Source organism: Paramisgurnus dabryanus, unplaced genomic scaffold, assembly GCF_030506205.2.
Source record: "Paramisgurnus dabryanus unplaced genomic scaffold, PD_genome_1.1 h2tg000290l_1_74151__unordered_in_group3, whole genome shotgun sequence".
Lineage (NCBI taxonomy): Eukaryota > Metazoa > Chordata > Actinopteri > Cypriniformes > Cobitidae > Paramisgurnus > Paramisgurnus dabryanus.
In genome coordinates, this window is record NW_027394175.1 from 12,501 (window position 1) to 20,000 (window position 7,500).

Below are 7,500 nucleotides of genomic sequence, written 5' to 3' on the forward strand. Positions count from 1 at the left end.
CACGGCGGCCCGGAGGCCGGGCCCGTCCCCGTCCGTGCCCGGGGACGGGGCACCTTCGTCGGTCAAACGCGTTGGTCTTGGACCCTGGAAGTGCACGAGCCACCCGACTCGACTTCCATAGCGGTCGGCGGCCCCGTACCGCCCCAGACAGAGCACCTTCGTCGGTCACGAAGAGAGGGTCTTGGACCCTGGAAGTGCACGAGCCACCCGACTCGACTTCCATAGCGGTCGGCGGCCCTGTCCCGCCCCAGACGATGCACCTTCGTCTGTCACACAGATAGGGTCTTGGACCCTGGAAGCCGTCCCCCTCGACTTCCGTAACGGTCGGCGGCCCTGTCCCGCCGCAGACGGGTCACCACTCCGTCTGTCTGTAGGGTCTTGGACCCTGGAAGCCGCCCCACTCGACTTCCATCGCGGTCGGCGGCCCTGGCCCGCCGCAGACGGGTCGCCACTCCGTCTGTCTGTAGGGTCTTGGACCCTGGAAGCCGCCCCACTCGACTTCCATCGCGGTCGGCGGCCCTGGCCCGCCGCAGACGGGTCGCCACTCCGTCTGTCTGTAGGGTCTTGGACCCCGGAAGCCGCCTCACTCGACTTCCATCGCGGTCGGCGGCCCTGTCCCGCCGCAGACGGTGTGCCACTCCGTCTGTCACACAGATACATAAGGGTGTCTCGGAACCCCGGACGCCGACCGAGACGAAACGCGTGGGGTCGGTGCGCCCGAGAGGGTAGGGTGCCCCGGGGCCGGCCGCTCGCCCGACCGGCTTCCGGGACTCCTTGACCGCTCGGGAGACCTATCCACGCGCCCGCCCGACCGGCGGCCGGGGGCCCTCGACCGCCACACGCGTACCGACGACCGGAGGGGTTTCCGTTTTACGGCCGACGCCGAGATCCTTCGACGGTTCCAACATGGGTTGTTACGCTTTTGTGTTCGCCCGTGTCTGAGCATATATGGTCGGGTCGAACCTTTGAGGCCGTAGCCTGGAGATCCAGGGCGGATCTTATCTCACAACACGTGTGTCTTTGAGGCCGTAGCCTAGATCCAGAGACTTTAGGATCTTTTTAGCAGTTTTAAGGCCGTAGCCTTGATCCAGGGCGGATCTTTTGAGCAGCTTTAAGGCCGTAGCCTTGATCCAGGGCGGATCTTTTCACAGGTTTTAAGCCGAAGCGCCTTGATCCAGGGACTTTTGGATCTTTTTTTGCCGTTTTTAGGCCGTAGCCTTGATCCAGGGCGGATCGTTTTGCGGCCGTAGCCGAGTTCCATCACCCAAGGTAGCTTTAGTTTTTAGGCATTAGCCTTGATGATCCAGGGCGGATCGTTTTGCGGCCGTAGCCGAGTTCCATCACCCAAGGTAGCTTTAGTTTTTAGGCATTAGCCTTGATATGATCCAGGCCGGATCTTTCCGCCTAGGCGGCATGCGGATATGGGTTACCCGTCTTTCGACACTCGCCCGGGGCGCTGCCTCACATCAGACGCCCTTCGTCCGTTCCAACCGTTCCAGTTCTTTTAACGGTTTTTCGTTCATCGCACACCGACGCGCACAGACCTTTCTTGGGATCTGCCGCAGGGAGGGAGGACGCTGGAGGTCCACTTTCGAAGCAACCCATCCCTATATACCCGATGGCACCTGTTCAAACGACCGCCCCTTGAGAGAAGGGGCCCTTCCCGTGGCTCGTCCGGGAGGAGGCGCCCGCGTCGGAAGGCGCCGTAAGGTCGGAGACCCTGGAAGTGCACGAGTCACCCGCTTTTACCTCCAGGCCCTCTGTCGTACTTCTCGTGTCCGCTCACGAGACCTCGTTTCGGCTTTATGGAAGTGCACGAGTCACCCGCTTTTGCCTTTTCTGGAAGTGCACGAGTCACCCGCTTTTGCTTCCAGGCCCTCTGTCGTACTTCTCGTGTCCGCTCACGAGACCTCTCTTCGGCCTGGGGGTGCGCCACGTACACCCCCGCGTCCGCATTCGAGTCACCTCTTCGGGCTCATGAGGTAGGGTCGGTGACCCTGGAAGTCAGAGACTTCCAGGCCTTCTGTCGTACACCCTCGCGTCCGCTCACGAGACCTCTCTTCGGCCTGGGGGTGCGCCACGTACACCCTCCCGCGTCCGCTTTCGAGTCACCCATCTGGGCTACGGAGGTAGGGACGTGTGCCCTGGAAGAACCAGACTTCCAGGAGGGAGGGCCGCCCTGTCAGGCCCGCTTTCGAGTCACCCATCTGGGCTACGGAGGTAGGGACGGGTGCCCTGGAGGAACCAGACTTCCAGGAGGGAGGGCCGCCCTGTCAGGCCCGCTTTCGAGTCACCCATCTGGGCTACGGAGGTAGGGACGGGTGCCCTGGAGGAACCAGACTTCCAGGAGGGAGGGCCGCCCTGTCAGGCCCGCTTTCGAGTCACCCATCTGGGCTACGGAGGTAGGGACGTGTGCCCCGGAGGAACCGGACTTCCAGGAGGGAGGGCCGCCCTGTCAGGCCCGCCTCGGAGTCACCTCTCTGGGCTAAGGAGGCAGGGACGTGTGCCCTGGAGGAACCAGACTTCCAGGAGGGAGGGCCGCCCTGTCAGGCCCGCTTTCGAGTCACCCATCTGGGCTACGGAGGTGGGGACGGGTGCCCTGGAGGAACCAGACTTCCAGGAGGGAGGGCCGCCCTGTCAGGCCCGCCTCGGAGTCACCTCTCTGGGCTAAGGAGGCAGGGACGTGTGCCCTGGAGGAACCAGACTTCCAGGAGGGAGGGCCGCCCTGTCAGGCCCGCTTTCGAGTCACCCATCTGGGCTACGGAGGTGGGGACGGGTGCCCTGGAGGAACCAGACTTCCAGGAGGGAGGGCCGCCCTGTCAGGCCCGCCTCGGAGTCACCTCTCTGGGCTAAGGAGGCAGGGACGTGTGCCCTGGAGGAACCAGACTTCCAGGAGGGAGGGCCGCCCTGTCAGGCCCGCCTCGGAGTCACCTCTCTGGGCTAAGGAGGCAGGGACGTGTGCCCTGGAGGAACCAGACTTCCAGGAGGGAGGGCCGCCCTGTCAGGCCCGCTTTCGAGTCACCCATCTGGGCTACGGAGGTAGGGACGTGTGCCCTGGATGAACCGGACTTCCAGGAGGGAGGGCCGCCCTGTCAGGCCCGCTTTCGAGTCACCCATCCGGGCTACGGAGGTAGGGACGTGTGCCCTGGAGGAACCAGACTTCCAGGAGGGAGGGCCGCCCTGTCAGGCCCGCCTCGGAGTCACCTCTCTGGGCTAAGGAGGCAGGGACGTGTGCCCTGGAGGAACCAGACTTCCAGGAGGGAGGGCCGCCCTGTCAGGCCCGCCTCGGAGTCACCTCTCTGGGCTAAGGAGGCAGGGACGTGTGCCCTGGATGAACCGGACTTCCAGGAGGGAGGGCCGCCCTGTCAGGCCCGCTTTCGAGTCACCCATCTGGGCTACGGAGGTAGGGACGTGTGCCCTGGAGGAACCAGACTTCCAGGAGGGAGGGCCGCCCTGTCAGGCCCGCCTCGGAGTCACCTCTCTGGGCTAAGGAGGCAGGGACGTGTGCCCTGGATGAACCGGACTTCCAGGAGGGAGGGCCGCCCTGTCAGGCCCGCTTTCGAGTCACCCATCTGGGCTACGGAGGTAGGGACGTGTGCCCTGGAGGAACCAGACTTCCAGGAGGGAGGGCCGCCCTGTCAGGCCCGCCTCGGAGTCACCTCTCTGGGCTAAGGAGGCAGGGACGTGTGCCCTGGAGGAACCGGACTTCCAGGAGGGAGGGCCGCCCTGTCAGGCCCGCTTTCGAGTCACCCATCTGGGCTACGGAGGTAGGGACGTGTGCCCCGGAGGAACCAGACTTCCAGGAGGGAGGGCCGCCCTGTCAGGCCCGCCTCGGAGTCACCTCTCTGGGCTAAGGAGGCAGGGACGTGTGCCCTGGAGGAACCGGACTTCCAGGAGGGAGGGCCGCCCTGTCAGGCCCGCTTTCGAGTCACCCATCTGGGCTACGGAGGTAGGGACGGGTGCCCCGGAGGAACCAGACTTCCAGGAGGGAGGGCCGCCCTGTCAGGCCCGCCTCGGAGTCACCTCTCTGGGCTAAGGAGGCAGGGACGTGTGCCCTGGAGGAACCGGACTTCCAGGAGGGAGGGCCGCCCTGTCAGGCCCGCTATCGAGTCACCCATCTGGGCTACGGAGGTGGGGACGTGTGCCCTGGAGGAACCAGACTTCCAGGAGGGAGGGCCGCCCTGTCAGGCCCGCCTCGGAGTCACCTCTCTGGGCTACGGAGGTAGGGACGTGTGCCCTGGAGGAACCGGACTTCCAGGAGGGAGGGCCGCCCTGTCAGGCCCGCCTCGGAGGCCTCCCCTCGGGCAGGGGAGGCAGGGTCGGGGACCCTGGAGGAACCGGACTTCCAGGAGGGAGGGCCGCCCTGTCAGGCCCGCCTCGGAGGCCTCCCCTCGGGCAGGGGAGGCAGGGTCGGGGACCCTGGAGGTGCCGGACCTCCAGGGGGACGGAGGCCGAACCCGTGGCCGGGGAGGGTGAGCCTTGCCGGGCTAGGCTCGCGCGGGTTCGAAGGCCTGGTTCGAGAGGACCCCTTCCCCTATATACCCGATGGCACCTGTTCACACTACTGCCCTTTCGAGAGGGGACCCCGACCGGTCCGCGGCCGGGACGGCGCACCTCGGTCGGCCTCGGCGAGTGGGTCGGGGTGCCTGGAGGTGCGCGAGCGGCCCGCCTGGAAGTGCGCGAGCCACCCGACTCTGGCGGCCGGCGCCCCCGGGCCCGTGCCCGCGGCCGACTCGTCTGACCCGGCATCGTCAAGGTCACCAATACCACGGAGCGTCTACGACGCCCCGTTTCCGAGATATCGGCCAATGAACTGCCGGGCGCCGTATCTCGGCCGGGGAAGGTCCTACGGACTCGGGGCCGGGCTCGTCGGAAAGGTCTCGCCCGGGGCTTTCCGACGAGACCGGCCGCGGGTCCGTGCGACCCCGGGGGCCCGAGATACTTCCGGTCGAAAATTCGAATTTCGTTACCGCGCTGCTCCGGCGCCCCGGGTCCGGGGCCTTCGCCCTTCGGGTGGGTGGCTCCTCCGCGGGGGGCCTTTCGAACGAGCCCACCCGCGCGTCGCTAGCCCTTTCCGGGGCCGAGATACGGCCTACCCCCGCGGGATTTTCCCACGGCCGTTTCTCGGGCGCCTCGGGTCCGGGGCCTTCGCCCTTCGGGTCGGTCGCTATGCCGGAGGGGAGCTTTCGAACGAGCCCTCCCTCGAGTCTCTGGCCCTTTCCCGGGCCGAGATACGGGCGGGTGGTCGCGGAATTTTCGCTCGTCCGGGGCTCCGGCGCCCCTAGCGTCCGCCTCGGAGGTCGCCCGGACGCGCGGCCGGTCTCGTTCGAAAGGTCCGTCCCGGGGCTTTCCGACGAGCCCGGCCTCGGGTCCGTGCGACCCCGCCCGCCGGAGATACGTCCGGTCGAAGCTCGCGGAAATTCCCGCGGCCGTATCTCGGGCGCCTCGGGTCCGGGGCCTTCGCCCTTTGGGTCGGTCGCTCCGCCGGAGGGGGCCTTTCGAACGAGCCTACCCGCGAGCCTCTAGCCCCTTCCCCGGCCGAGATACGGCGGTCTGTGCCCGGATTTTCCCACGGCCGTTTCTCGGGCGCCTCGGGTCCGGGGCCTTCGCCCTTCGGGTCGGTCGCTATGCCGGAGGGGAGCTTTCGAACGAGCCTACCCGCGAGCCTCTAGCCCTTTCCCCGGCCGAGATACGGCGGTCTGTGCCCGGATTTTCCCACGGCCGTTTCTCGGGCGCCTCGGGTCCGGGGCCTTCGCCCTTCGGGTCGGTCGCTATGCCGGAGGGGGGCTTTCGAACGAGCCTACCCGCGAGCCTCTAGCCCTTTCCCCGGCCGAGATACGGCGGTCCCTCCCCGGATTTTCCCACGGCCGTTTCTCGGGCGCCTCGGGTCCGGGGCCTTCGCCCTTCGGGTCGGTCGCTATGCCGGAGGGGAGCTTTCGAACGAGCCTACCCGCGAGCCTCTAGCCCTTTCCCCGGCCGAGATACGGCGGTCTGTGCCCGGATTTTCCCACGGCCGTTTCTCGGGCGCCTCGGGTCCGGGGCCTTCGCCCTTCGGGTCGGTCGCTATGCCGGAGGGGGGCTTTCGAACGAGCCTACCCGCGAGCCTCTAGCCCTTTCCCCGGCCGAGATACGGCGGTCCCTCCCCGGATTTTCCCACGGCCGTTTCTCGGGCGCCTCGGGTCCGGGGCCTTCGCCCTTCGGGTCGGTCGCTATGCCGGAGGGGAGCTTTCGAACGAGCCTACCCGCGAGCCTCTAGCCCTTTCCCCGGCCGAGATACGGCGGTCTGTGCCCGGATTTTCCCACGGCCGTTTCTCGGGCGCCTCGGGTCCGGGGCCTTCGCCCTTCGGGTCGGTCGCTATGCCGGAGGGGGGCTTTCGAACGAGCCTACCCGCGAGCCTCTAGCCCTTTCCCCGGCCGAGATACGGCGGTCCCTCCCCGGATTTTCCCACGGCCGCAGCACGGGCGCCTTTGCTCGGATCGACTCGCCCTTTGGGTCGGTCGCTCCACGCGAGGGGACCTTTCGAACGAGCCTACCCGCGAGCCTCTAGCCCTTTCCCCGGCCGAGATACGGCGGTCCCTCCCCGGATTTTCCCACGGCCGCAGCTCGGGCGCCCTTGCTCGGATCGACTCGCCCTTCGGGTCGGTTGCTCTACCGGAGCGGCCCTATCCAACGAGCCAACCCGCTTCTCTCTAACCCTAAGCCCGGCCGAGATACGGCGGTCCCTCCGCGGATTTTCCCACGGCCGCAGCTCGGGCGCCTTTGCTCGGATCGACTCGCCCTTTGGGTCGGTTGCTCTACCGGAGCGGCCCTATCCAACGAGCCAACCCTCGTCTCTCTAACCCTAAGCCCGGCCGAGATACGGCGGTCCCTCCGCGGATTTTCCCACGGCCGCAGCTCGGGCGCCTTTGCTCGGATGAACTCGCCCTTTGGGTCGGTTGCTCTACCCGAGCGGACCTTTCCAACGAGCCAACCCTCGTCTCTCTAACCCCAAGCCCGGCCGAGATACGGGGTACCACCGCCTGACCTTTAAACGGCCGTAACTCGGGCGCCTTTGCTCGGATCGACTCGCCCTTTGGGTCGGTTGCTCTACCGGAGCGGCCCTATCCAACGAGCCAACCCTCGTCTCTCTAACCCTAAGCCCGGCCGAGATACGGGGTACCACCGCCTGACCTTTAAACGGCCGTAACTCGGGCGCCTTTGCTCGGATCGACTCGCCCTTTGGGTCGGTTGCTCCACCCGAGGGGACCTTTCCAACGAGCCAACCCTCGTCTCTCTAACCCTAAGCCCGGCCGAGATACGGGGTACCACCGCCTGACCTTTAAACGGCCGTAACTCGGGCGCATTTGCTCGGATCGACTCGCCCTTTGGGTCGGTTGCTCCACCCGAGGGGACCTTTCCAACGAGCCAACCCTCGTCTCTCTAACCCTAAGCCCGGCCGAGATACGGGGTACCACCGCCTGACCTTTAAACGGCCGTAACTCGGGCGCATTTGCTCGGAT